The sequence below is a fragment of the Caloenas nicobarica genome, chromosome 2 (assembly GCF_036013445.1).
Source record: "Caloenas nicobarica isolate bCalNic1 chromosome 2, bCalNic1.hap1, whole genome shotgun sequence".
Taxonomy (NCBI): domain Eukaryota; kingdom Metazoa; phylum Chordata; class Aves; order Columbiformes; family Columbidae; genus Caloenas; species Caloenas nicobarica.
Genome location: NC_088246.1, coordinates 31,600,797 through 31,613,425, shown reverse-complemented (window position 1 = coordinate 31,613,425; position 12,629 = coordinate 31,600,797).

The window sequence follows — 12,629 nt, the reverse complement described above, 5'->3', positions numbered from 1 at the left end:
AAGGGCTCAATCACTGATGGGAATGAGGGGAAAACTCAGCATATAATTCAGAAGAATATTCTGTGGTCATTTTCTGCTTTCAGTCTACCAATGGAAATGACGTGAACGTTTGTAGATACGTGTAAATGTATTTAGTTGATAAAATACAATCCAGACTGCAGTGTGGTGTCTGAATTTGGAAACTCACATTGTGGAATAATATTACTTCTTGTTGACTGGCAGAAGAATAGCATGGTTTTCCCTCTACCTTCTGACTGGATGAGCATTGTTGTTAAATCAGAATATGAGCATGAATGGTCTCACTTTCATTGGACAATTTCAAAATAGGCATTTCACCTGATTGAGCAAACTTTAAGCTTTCTTTTCTCTGAGTGCTGAATGTGAGTGAACTAATCATTAGAAAGGAAAACAAATATTGTGCAAAATAAATACCGTTATCGTAAATATCTAAATACTGCAGATAAACACATTGCTGAAGTACATTTATGCCTGTAGCATATCCAAGATCAAACAGCAAATCACTAACAGCTGAAAAGAAAATGCTAACATACTAATAATTTCTAATGACAGTAAATAATAAAAATGTATCACTGCAACAGTAGAAATAACAAGCGGAGATTATCATTTTGGCATACAAATACAATTATTACTCAATAATTTTACGAATTTTTACAAAATGAAAAATACTGCATCATCCCAACGATACAACCTGAAAACAAGTCATTTATGGAGGTATGGCACCATATTAAGAAGCTGCCATAAAAATGAACCTTCACAAAGCTTCACTGATGTTTGTTTACACAAGAAACATAATGAAAAGTGCTTAAACCCAGTGCTTTGGCTGAAGCAAATGAACCTACCCTATAGTAAGACTGCAAAACTAATTTATTGAGAGCAGTGATAAACGCAGTTAACTATTTATTTAAATGTTAACATTAGAAGTGTTTAAAAATTGGAGAGGAATCAGGAAGCTCAGTTGAAATTGCAGATATGTTCTGAAATCTCGGCATTGTTCCTTTTATTTTTCTCAGCAGCATGGGTTCAGGATGGAGTTGTTAGGTTTAAGTTAGAATTTCCTGGCTTTTTTTGGTTTGTGTTAAACCTCAGTATTTTTAAACATACTTTCACAAGGGATTTCACTGGTCAATTCTTCTCCCTTTTTCCTTTTCCTCCAAGGTTGTTTTATGCATATGTAATCATTTTACAGATGGCATACAACAATTCAAAACAAACTCTTTACAGGCTATCAGTTCCAAACTAGAATAACCAAATTTAACTAGTATTTTCTGTACACTTGTTCCAGCACTTTTTCTGTGTTGAAATCATATTGTCTTTTTGGAAAAGAAAAAAAAAAGAGGCACTTTTTTAATGCCTTCCCAGAGATTCTGTTCCAGGCTGACTTCTGCAGATAAGACATGAGATCTGGCTTGCTCTGTGTTCTGCTATCTGTGTGCTGCTGCTGGATCATGGTATTCCTCACCTTCAGTGGCAGCACACAGCTGCTGTTCCTCTTTCCTCATACATTCACTATTATGAATGGTACTAGCTGAAAAAAATGCAAACAAACCATACTACTGCAGAGGAAGGTTTGTGTCCTTTTTTGAATTAAGTGAAAATTTCCTCTTAATTGTGAGAGGATGAACATGAGTCAATACTGAAACATTAAAGTAGAAACATTGAACTTGAGCCAAATTTTTTCCCCCTTGTTTGTAAATAGATAACTAATTTAATTTATGTTTTCTTTATTAATTTGATTTGCTTGTTTGATTCTCTTACTTATTTGGTTTTTGTTTCCCTAGCTCACCAGGATGAGCTGTTGGGATGAGCTGGAGTTCCCACACTTTCTTTGTGCCAGCTGCCAGCCCAGCCCATCCTCCTGTGATGTACTGGGCTCTTTTCTTGTGTCTGAGCTGCCATGGAGCAGCCTTGCAGTAGTTTATGAAATGAAATGCTGAAGTACAGGAGGGTGACTCTCAAGTGAGAAGTTCCAAACTTAATATTTCTTGAATAATATTTCTATTTTCACTCTGATTCAGAACTGATGTCAAAATAATGGAATTAGGCTTTCCTACATATTCTCGCTGCCATGAAAATACGCTGTTGTTGTACATATATTTCACAGGCCCTGCTTTAAATTACATACATTAAATTCTTTGCAGGAAGTAGCCAACAGGTGTTGCTGTCTCCATCCTGGTGAAATGCTCCTTAGCGCGCCCTGGTGTTGTGAGAATGGCTGTCTTTCAAACATTACTTCCCAGGAGAGGGCATTTCTCTGATTCTGGTTCCAGCGTTTGTTCAGTTTCTTCTGATGACCTTTTCAGCCAGCTCTTCCAAACTGTCAGAAAGAGGGACTTAATAAAAGGGAGAAGGCAGCTGTAGCTCTCAGCAAAATTGTGAATATCTTTGAGACTACTGATAAAGTTATAAGATTTTAAGGTGACTCCAGTCCTATGGTGTGAGATATTAAATTTTTTACACTGCACATTCACAGTTATTGGAGGAACATTGATTATTTTCAGTAGTGAATTTAGTGATAAACTCTCTGCTTCAGTCAACTGGTACAGGTACGTAGTTACTTCCCAGAAGCGGTTTTGGAAAAGCTAATCTTAATTTTCTTTTCTTAAACAATAGCAAAAATGAAAATTGACCTATTTTTAACTGCTTCATGACTCCGAAGTCGTTCTATTATTCCTATTTTACTAGTATATTAGCCATGAAATCTAAAGCTATGCATTATTCAATGTGCCAATATTGTGTAACTTTTTCTCAAGAGAAATTTAATGGTATGTATTTTTTAAAATTAAAAGTGAGTTCACCATTTGAAGTATCAGCAGCAGTTTTCACTTGAGGAGTGCAATCAAATTCTATGGTTACAGTTTCTTGATAGAAGAATATATATATATAAAACCATTCCTTTGTGGAGTTCATTTGTGGAATTTTGTTGCCTTCTATCATTCTGGTTGTGGGTGCACCATAGGTATCTGTGCTTTACAAATAGAAATGACCCATCAGATACATGGATAAGATTATCCCCAATTCCTGTTAAAGGGAGCTAAGCATGCAGATCATTTGGATGTTTTCAAATATTTCAGCCAAAGTGGGTATGTGGTCTCACTTTATTACTGTGGGAAAGCCACAGGCAACATTCTCAGTTGTGTAAACCGATCCAGTAACTTCAGCTTTGCTGATTTATGTTAACTGATGATCTGACCCGAAGTTTAAAGGATATTAAACATCCCAGACATACAATAAAAAAAAAAAAAAGTTGATTGACTGTTTCTTAGAGAACTGAAACACAGAGAACAGGCATTTAAGCATTTTGTAGTCATTCAATATTTTAAATGATGGTTCAATGTAATAGAGCTGTTCTAATCTACACAGTCTAAGCATCTGACACAATAGTTCTGAATGCTGTTAAGATAATTTGGCTGCTTCTGTTTACTGTGGTGTCATACAAGAGCAATGAGACAGTTGGCAAACTTAAATGGCAAAAAGACTACTATATATATAAAGAAATCTTTTCAGAGCACATAACTACCAGGGAGTGTCCTGTCCCCCAATATTTTGAGGCAAGGACATTAGGATTACAAAATCACTTCATGTGGGATAAAAATATGAAATGGTCCTGAATTCTTCTGTTTCAATTCCTGAGCTGACCACAAGTTGCTGCGTGCGAGGTACATGCTTTCTGTTAGGCATATTGTTGCTTTGTTTTCATTATGGATGAGCACAATGGTGGTTGGAGGAAGAAGACTCTGTTTTTCTTTGAATCATTTGACACTTTTCCCTGTCAGAGGAAATGATCCTGGCTCAAAGGACTCATCAGTCTGACCAGGAATGGCAATTTCCAAACTATTAGGTGAATGAAGGGATTTGCTAGGTATCAATTTCTCAGCCTTTTAGACGGTTTTAAAAGAACTCTGTTCTGGCATCTCTCCAAGTTTTATGTTGTGCCTGGAATTTCAGCCTCCAGCCTTTCACTCCAGTTCACTGGAGTTTACCCAGTGATCATTTGATGTTGATGTTTTGCTTTGACACGGTGCTAACATGATGTGCTGAGGATGGAGAAAATATCAAAGAGCACAAAAAACTCTTTTGCTGTTTAAAAATATTTGAAACCAAATCTAAACTTTGCTGATAGCTGAATCCTTTTTTTTTGTGATTTTTGGATCAGATAGGCTTTTTATCCAAACTATTTATCCTAATCAGCAGTTGGAGGAGAGGAATGTTAAATAAACTATTTTATTCTGATTCTTTCTCTGGATGTTTACCAGGCTGTTGACAAAGGCCAGAGAATGTTTAATGACTTGGTGGGGAGACTTGAAACAGAAGTGGGGATCACACTGGATGCTCCTTATTTGCTTTCTTTCACAGCGCAACAAAAGGGAAATGATGACAGACCGCCTCTTGATACCCAGTTTGATTAAGAAAATTTATCATGTTCCTTGTCATGAGTTCAAGTCTCCCACATTGAATAATATAAACATTCTCAAACAAAGCCAGAAATAGGCAGATAAGACTCAGATGTCTCTACTAGAGAATCTTATACAGTCTAGAAACGTGAACATGACCTCAAAATAGCTCTTGTGCAGAACTGGGGAAGATTTAAAATGACTTGAAAATCTTCTTCTGCCATCAACTCAGGGGTCCCAGTTTTCTAAAAGGAAAAGAGGTCTTCTCTGTTTCTGAAGTCTGTACATTCCTTGAGCTGACAGTAATCAGACACGTAATTGGGAACTCATTATTTCCTGGAACTTTGAATTTATTTTCATTCTGTCAGTTCTCATATAGAAAATTATCCTCCAAATTAGAACAACATTCTGGCATTCACATTAGAGGATGTTACAAAGGAGATAAAAGTGGCATAAGGCAAAAACATATTTTGAGACTGTGTCATCATATATATCTGAGCAAAGCAAGATTATTTTTTGACGTGAAGAGCTACATGTGAAGAAAAATTGTACACATTTGGTGCTTAAAGAATTTGCTCTGTTTGTGGTTTTGCACACTTCTGAGCTTGTAGTCAGAACATAACGGAAGAAACATTTGTTTAGTGGCTTACTCATGGAAATCATGCATTTTAGTACTATATTCTGAATACATTTATGATGAGCAATAGATACCTTTAAGAAACAAAGCTCAGAACTTGTACTTCCATACGGAATATCGAGCGCTGTGTTTGTGTGAATGTTTCAAGGAAGGAATGGAGGGGAAATCTGAGATCATGGATAGTGCTGGTTTTGTGCCATCCAAACTTGAGTTGCTGTAGGAACATTGTAGAATGAAGATATCTTCTGTCTTAAATAATAGCAACCTCCACAAGAGTGACGCATCCACTAAGTGGAATCGTACCAGCTGAAACCAAAACATTTTAGAGCTTCAGTACAGCTAAACTGTGCTTTGAATTTTAGACAACCAGGAAACAGAGAAAGGATTCAATTCAGTAAACAATGTGCAGAGGCAAACAGTTTTTCCAGTCCTAGATTCAGGGCTTAGTGCCCTAGCCCTTCATCTCTGGAGACCTAATTCTCGTTCCAGTGTAGGTAATAAATAACATGCTTGTTTAGTCAAGTGGTTATCTTCTGTTTGCCGTCTTTTGGGATGCTTATTGTATATTGTAGACTTGCTTTTCACAGGTTGATTATCTTCAGTTTAGAGTAAACTCCCAAGCAGAATTTTCAGCACCCACTGGTAGCTGAACAGTCTTTATAGGTGGGTGGTAGAAAAATAACCTTTATTTTTATGCAATACATATGGTAGACATGTGGAAGAAAACAGAAAATGACAGGGGATTTAAAACACCGTCAGAGAAAATCAAAGGGATAAAGTCAAATGAAGCAGATGGGCTTATGATGTTAGTGAGAGTTGATGTGAATCTTTAGATAAAAATTACATAATAACTTTGCTTACTAGATGTCATCTAGTCTAGATACAGGATTTTTACAATAAAAGGTATGTCTGGTCCCTGTAAATTCTGGATGCAGTAAGAAAATAAATAAATAAATGAGGCAATGCTTGTTTAGATAAAAAAAGCTCTGAAGGATGAATCTTATCTTAAATCTAGGGAATATGATTTTCCTAATAAAGTGACCGAGAGTCCATTCATGCAAACGTATGTAAAAGTATTTGAAAAGATATTTCCACATGTAGTATTGAGTTGTTTTGTTTGGAAACTTTTAAATCTGTAACTATTTAGAACTTTGACCTAGGGGTGAGAGGTCAAACAATAAATACGTTTAAATGGTGAGTATTTCTGCTTTACGGATATTTCACTTTGAGATGCTCTTCCTATATGAGTACCTTTGTATGTGTATGCTTTTAGACCTAGTTCTTTTGTTGCATTCCTTAATTCAGTATCTCAGCACCCTCAGTAAGACATTGAGCAATATCATGGGGTGTTTGTTTTTCAGATCTCATTCTCATAGGGAGAAGTATGTTTGGATTTGTTTTGGTAGAGCTTCTTATGGTTTGTTCTTCTGTTTTTATAGATACAGATTTACAAGTCCATCTAGGAGAAATGTGCTTTGACCTTGAAGCAAAAGGTGGTGAGATTTCTGAAGTTTATTACTTGGTGACTGGGTTCATTTCACAGTTTTGAAAGGTCTGTGAGAAAATCCTGTCTCTTGCCTAGATAAACACTTTAATTACTGTAGAGCTATACTGTTCCAGAAGAAGACAATTATTAAGTACCGTCTTCACCCCAAACTTGTAGCAGGTTTATAACTGCCCTGAGACACAGACATTGGAAGAGAAGGCCTGAGATAGATGTAATGATCTGTGATGATGAGTTTGCTCATGGTGACTTCACATACTGCGCCTGAAACTTGCCTTAAGCTGATATTCCAACCAAGACAGCATCTTCACTGTATATTTAGATTGAAGATCTGTTGGTAAAATATTGGGATGTAATAGGACGCAGAATGAAGTTGAACTGGATGGGTGCCATGAAAATCCTAGTTAGGACAGCAAAGAGATTCCTTACAGAGCTTTTCACTATTGGCCCTTCCAGTTTACACTGTAATCTCCCAATATGACCTGGCTGAAATCAGCAATACCCTTATGACTTTCTTTATCAGTCATTAGATATTCATAAAAGTGTAAAATTTGACTCAGCTCAAACAGTATTGTCTTCTTTGAGACACTGTTTTGATGTTTGAGAAAATGTATGGGCTTTTGCCTTTCTTCTTGGTTAGTCTTAATTGCTCATATTCAATTTTTTTAGTCTAGGCTATTTAGGCTCTTATCATGTTACCAAACATCAGAAATCTAGACTATACTTGAAAATCTGATCCCCGAAGAAGAAGGTTGTTTTCTAGTAACAGGTATTTCGTGAGTCAGCATGACTTCAGCATTTCTCTTTTTTCCCCCTGGGTAGGACAGAAGATAAATGTTTGGAGTCTGGATTCTTATTTCTCCTTTTACATTTGTTCACATTTCTTGGTATTTTGAACTATAATACAGAGAAAGGAGTATGGAATCATGATGAGTTTGATTGAAGGAGTATCCATCTCACTTATTGGCCATCATAGGAAGTGAAGGCCTATTTGGTATTATATTGTGTGGGTCCAAGGAATGTGTTAAGTTGGAGTTTGTGTTTTTGCAGGAAGTGGAAACATAGGGACATAACAGAAGTGGAAGTAACGTCCCGGTTTTCAAAGCAAAATCACATTCGATCAAAGACAGATTTGAGATCCTCGTGACAAGAAGAATTTAGGAAGGTTGCCTTTAAATAAAAATTACATAAACTTTGGAAAAATAAGATCAGTGAAAAGTGTTGTTCAGATTTTAATACTGCAGTAATTAGGCCAGAACCTGTGGATAATTATCGACCTATTGTCCACTTTACCCAAGTCCAAATGGATCAATGTGTTTAGACTAAAAACATACAGATTTGTATAGGTTGCATGAAAAATTTGGAAACAACTCATGTGGACTGGACATCTGCATTGGAAGGACAGTGCAAAGGGAATAGAAAAGCAACAGGAAACTAAATTGTAGAAGGTTTTTGCAGTTAAGTACTTATTCTAATGTCCAATACGCTGTACCTACAGCAGTAAACAAAAATGTAAGCTTTTTCACAATGCAGCAGTGCTGAATAAGAGAGAAATTACTCATGCTGAGTAATAGATTGAAAGTTATTTCATGTAGCTACTCCAGTGGAGGTATGAATATTTCTGACATGATAGTGTTCTGATGACAATGTGAATAACTGTATGCTCCCAGATTCTGTTGACATGCACTTCAAAGACATAAGGCAAACATTTAAATCAGAGATGGAAGTGTGTATGGGAATAATTTTCCATTGTATAACTCCATGCAGATTTGGTAGTACTGTTCCTTATTATCCATCTGTGCATGCAGTTACAAGATCTGATACACAACTGAGCATCAACATGGCATGGCACAACCAATTACATTTAGAACTTAAGAAAAGTGTGTTCATGCTGCCATTTTGTCTTAAGTTTTGTGAGGGATTAATGAATCTAAGAAACATAAATATGGAGTCAAGCAAAGTGATTTAGATCGGTAACAGGGAGTTTACGTCAATCACGGAAAACTTGTGTGGTGGTAATCATCAGAAAACTTCGGGAACTGGAAAGCCTGTTCAGGCTTGCAGCAATTGTTACACTCCTGCCAAAGTTAATGGGATATGAATATACATAGCTGTCCTTTGCACCTTGGAATGCCTTTTGCAGTGCTGTTTGCTTATAGGATTTTTTATTATTTTTTTGTAATTAGGGACAGTAGGTTTAAAGGGCATTACAGTGATATTGGCATAGACTATAAAACTTATCAGATGTTCACTGCTTATAAACAAAACACACTCCCTCTCTCACTCTTTGATCTTATAACTAGAAAAAAAAAGGGGGGAAATGACACTTAGAACCTTTTCTTTAAGGCTTTTAATTTAGCTTTATAATGTGCTCAGATTGCATACTGCTGTATCTATTTAGTAGATCAAGAAATAGTGGGACAGAGAGGTTAAATGACTTCTCCAAGTTGCAACAGAGGCTCAGTGACAGAACTGGAAATAGAAGCCAAATGTCTTATTTCTCGTATCTTTGGTCCAAGTCATCAGACACAAGATTAAAAATCAGACAAAACTCAGGAGCTTGCCTGCTGAGGAAACTGGTAAGTTGAGTTCAGAGATCCTTATGCTTACAAGTAAATTTGTTTGTCATTCAGGTGACAAGATAATAAATGAGATACAAATTATAATGCAATTCATTCTTTTGCATGATTATTTTTATTGGACAGTGTAGAAACCAAATTAAACTTTGCAGGGAAGCATGCTAGTTTCAATGATTTTTTTTCTCAAGAGAGGCTTTGCAGGTTCAAGATGGAATTTCCAGTTACAGAAACCCAACCCAGAAACACTAGATGTGACGACGGCTAAATGGTTGGGGTGCTTATTCTCAGTTTGGGGGAAAAAAAGCTCAGTCTATGTTGCATTGATTCAGGATAGTGATTGGAGCCTGGTACTTTTGCATCATTTAGGGACACTGGTTATTTTGGTGTCACCCTCTTGCCATTTTCTCTGAAAATACCCTAAAAGTTGTCTGTTTCGTCCAAACACTACATAGGAAAAGCTTCAGAAAATTAATTGGGGTTTTTTGTTATGAAAATATCCTTTCTCACCCAGCTTCTAATACAGATCCTTCGATAGTCTATTAGTAACATGTTCAAAGTTCAAAGCCAGCAGCAATCTAAATCATCATTATGCAGCCTATACAAAATATCTGAGCTATCAAGACCAGGTGTTTACAACACAAAAATCGTTACAGTAAATGCAACACATTTCCACTAGTTTTTGGCAGTTTTACTAAAGCAGCCAAAGCCTGAATGGACTTTGAGCCAGAATATCCTTCTTGATCGTAGAAATTATCTTCTCTGTTCAGGCCAGAGGTATGTTGCAGCAGAAGGCAGTGGTGAAGCACAGTTGTGATGCGGAGAGGGGAAGGAGGAGTGGAGCTCTGCAAACCATATGACTGTATGTGACCCAGGGTTTGTGGTGTGCTAAGTGATGCTAACTGGAGGGGAAAAGGAAAGAGAGCACGCCATAGTCCTCCTGCACTTCCACTGCATTCTGCCCTTAGGAAGAAGCCTGCTTTGTGTCTTTAACGAGGACTTCTAGTTTTCAGTACTGTTGACTATGTTTATTTTTTTAAAAAATTAAATGTTTTTTTAAAAAAGAAACTAATTGCATACCACATCCATGAATCCAGCTTTGTAGTTAACAGATTGGGATGCTTGGACTGGAGCCAACTTTGTATTTTACTTTCTGATTTTTGGAGCATTATGTCATGATGAAACCAGAGAAAGTGTGTAATAGATACATCCCCTTGTTATCTGTGATCTTAGTAGTTCCACAGCTTGCAAATCCTCCAAATTAGGTTCACATATCAGCACTTCAGTAGTCTTCAGCAACATCAGCTTGACACAACATAACAAGATTTCTGATACTAAAATGAATGGTTGGCCCCTTAGCAGCAGTGGTATAAACTGCATTTCACTTTCTTTAATGGCTGAGTAACTTTTCTTCCAGTATTACAGGAATTTATTTCAAACCCTCCCCCTCCTCCTTTATTTTTTTTTTATTTGTGTGTGAATTAAAGTTTGTCAGTGAATGGTCTCTTTCTCTGCAGAAAGCTTGAGCAAGCTGAGGTCTGACATCAAGTGCAGAAGTCCTACTGATCTGTATATAAAAGAACATTGCACATTTATTATACCTCTTCAAAAGTTAGGAAACGATCGTGATGTTTTTATAGATAACATCAACTCAGTGTCCTTGTGCATGAGAACTGCAATTAGTGTTTTTAATGGCATAATTGTAGGCAGCACTTCTAGGAGGCACACTGAGCACAGGATGAACAATCCTCTTCCTGCAGCCCTTTGCCTCATTTACCGGACACCTTCTAAGCTGTGCAGCCAGGGAGGCGAGGGACCGGCGGACAATGGGCTCATTCACTGCAGAACACTGATTCATTTCTGCATCACCTTTCACTCCGCGCAGGGAATGAAATGGGGGGGTGGGGGGACGGACTGTGGAAAAAATGGCATGCGTTTGTGTAATTAAAATCATAATGTACAGGAGAGCTGTAGCACAGTTGAAAAGATGTGCTTGTTTTGTGGATTTCTTAACTGTTGTGTGTCTGACATTGAAACAGCCAGAATGTGTGTTTTCTTGTAGGTTTTTTTTTTAATTTTATTGTAAGGTATATGTACAGTCATTTGGAAGTGGCCATTCTTTACGTTCGTATATAATTGACAGAAATTTTAACGTGCAAGGTAATTAAATTTGAACAGGATTTTCCATGTCAGTAAATGCGACTTTATTAAAATAGAAATTTTCATAGGAAAGCACTCTCTTTTTTTTTTTTTTTTTAAACTTTCTGAAGATTTCACAGGAGATGTAAATATTGCAGGTCTGTTAGTGTTTAATTTCTTCCTCAGCATAAGCTTAGCAATGACATATAGAAATTTTTGCTTTGGAAATTACATGCTTTTCTTCCCAGTAGAAAAGATGCTGTGCATCTGGACTGTGTTTTCCATACTGCATGGCAGTCAGTCCCTGGGGATCCATGCTAGCAGAGAGAATAGATCCTTTTATTTCAGTTTGGATTTGACAGATCAGATAGAATACATTGATTCAGGGATATTGAAATAATTCAGCTGAAAAAGCTGAAAAAGAATAAAGAGAATTTTTTAACTTCTGCTCAGTTAATAATAAAAATAAGTATCAGAATATCAGACTTCCCCCTGGGGTAGAAAGTTCATTTTTGATCAGCTATGCCACTTGCAGACCAGGCAAAGCAAATGGTTATGTTGCAAATTCTGATTAAGACATAGATTTTTATTTTTATCATATTTTTTATGATTTATATTCTATTTCAGGCTCTGTGTGTGGTCTGGACAGGGCCTCAGTAGAGCAGAGACTTCAAGACTTGTGCCAAGCTGTGCAATGTTATGGTGGTCTGATGATATGGGTTGCTGCTATTTTCTATTTTAATAACAACTGTTTTCTTTTAACATTGTAGAGCTGACAGTTGTTAGTGTTTTTAATTGAACTACCCATGAAGTGTGAATGATAGGTGGAGCTGGCACACAGGATGATCCAGAATGAATTAATAATATTAATAGCAAGACTGGAGTTTATTTCGCCTACAGAAAATCCCTTCTCTGTGACTAGCCAATAGTCTCAGCGTTTGTGTGTATGTGTCTCCATCACCACCACAAGCTTTAATACTTTGTATAGTCTGTTTCCCTTTAAATGCTGTTTCAGGCTTGAGTTCACATGTCTTTCCTTAGCTCATACTATTTTTGTAGCAGAGCCAACAGCCTGACAGGACTTTTAAAAAAGAATGAATGGGGTTAAAGTACCCATGTACTGATAGGCAGTTTTTATGGCTGTTCCCCATAGTTTCGACTGCTGAGCAGTCAACTGTTGGTAATTCACAGAAAACAAATGACTGAAATTCAAATTGTAGTTTTCTTGTGAACTTTATCACCATTTTCTTAGGCTAACAGTGAAATATTTCCTTTAGAAAAGTCCCTCCTCATGATGTCACTGTCAGGAAGGTTACTCCAGTCTCTGTTGTTCCCGCCCTACCCACTCTAGATGGATTCAT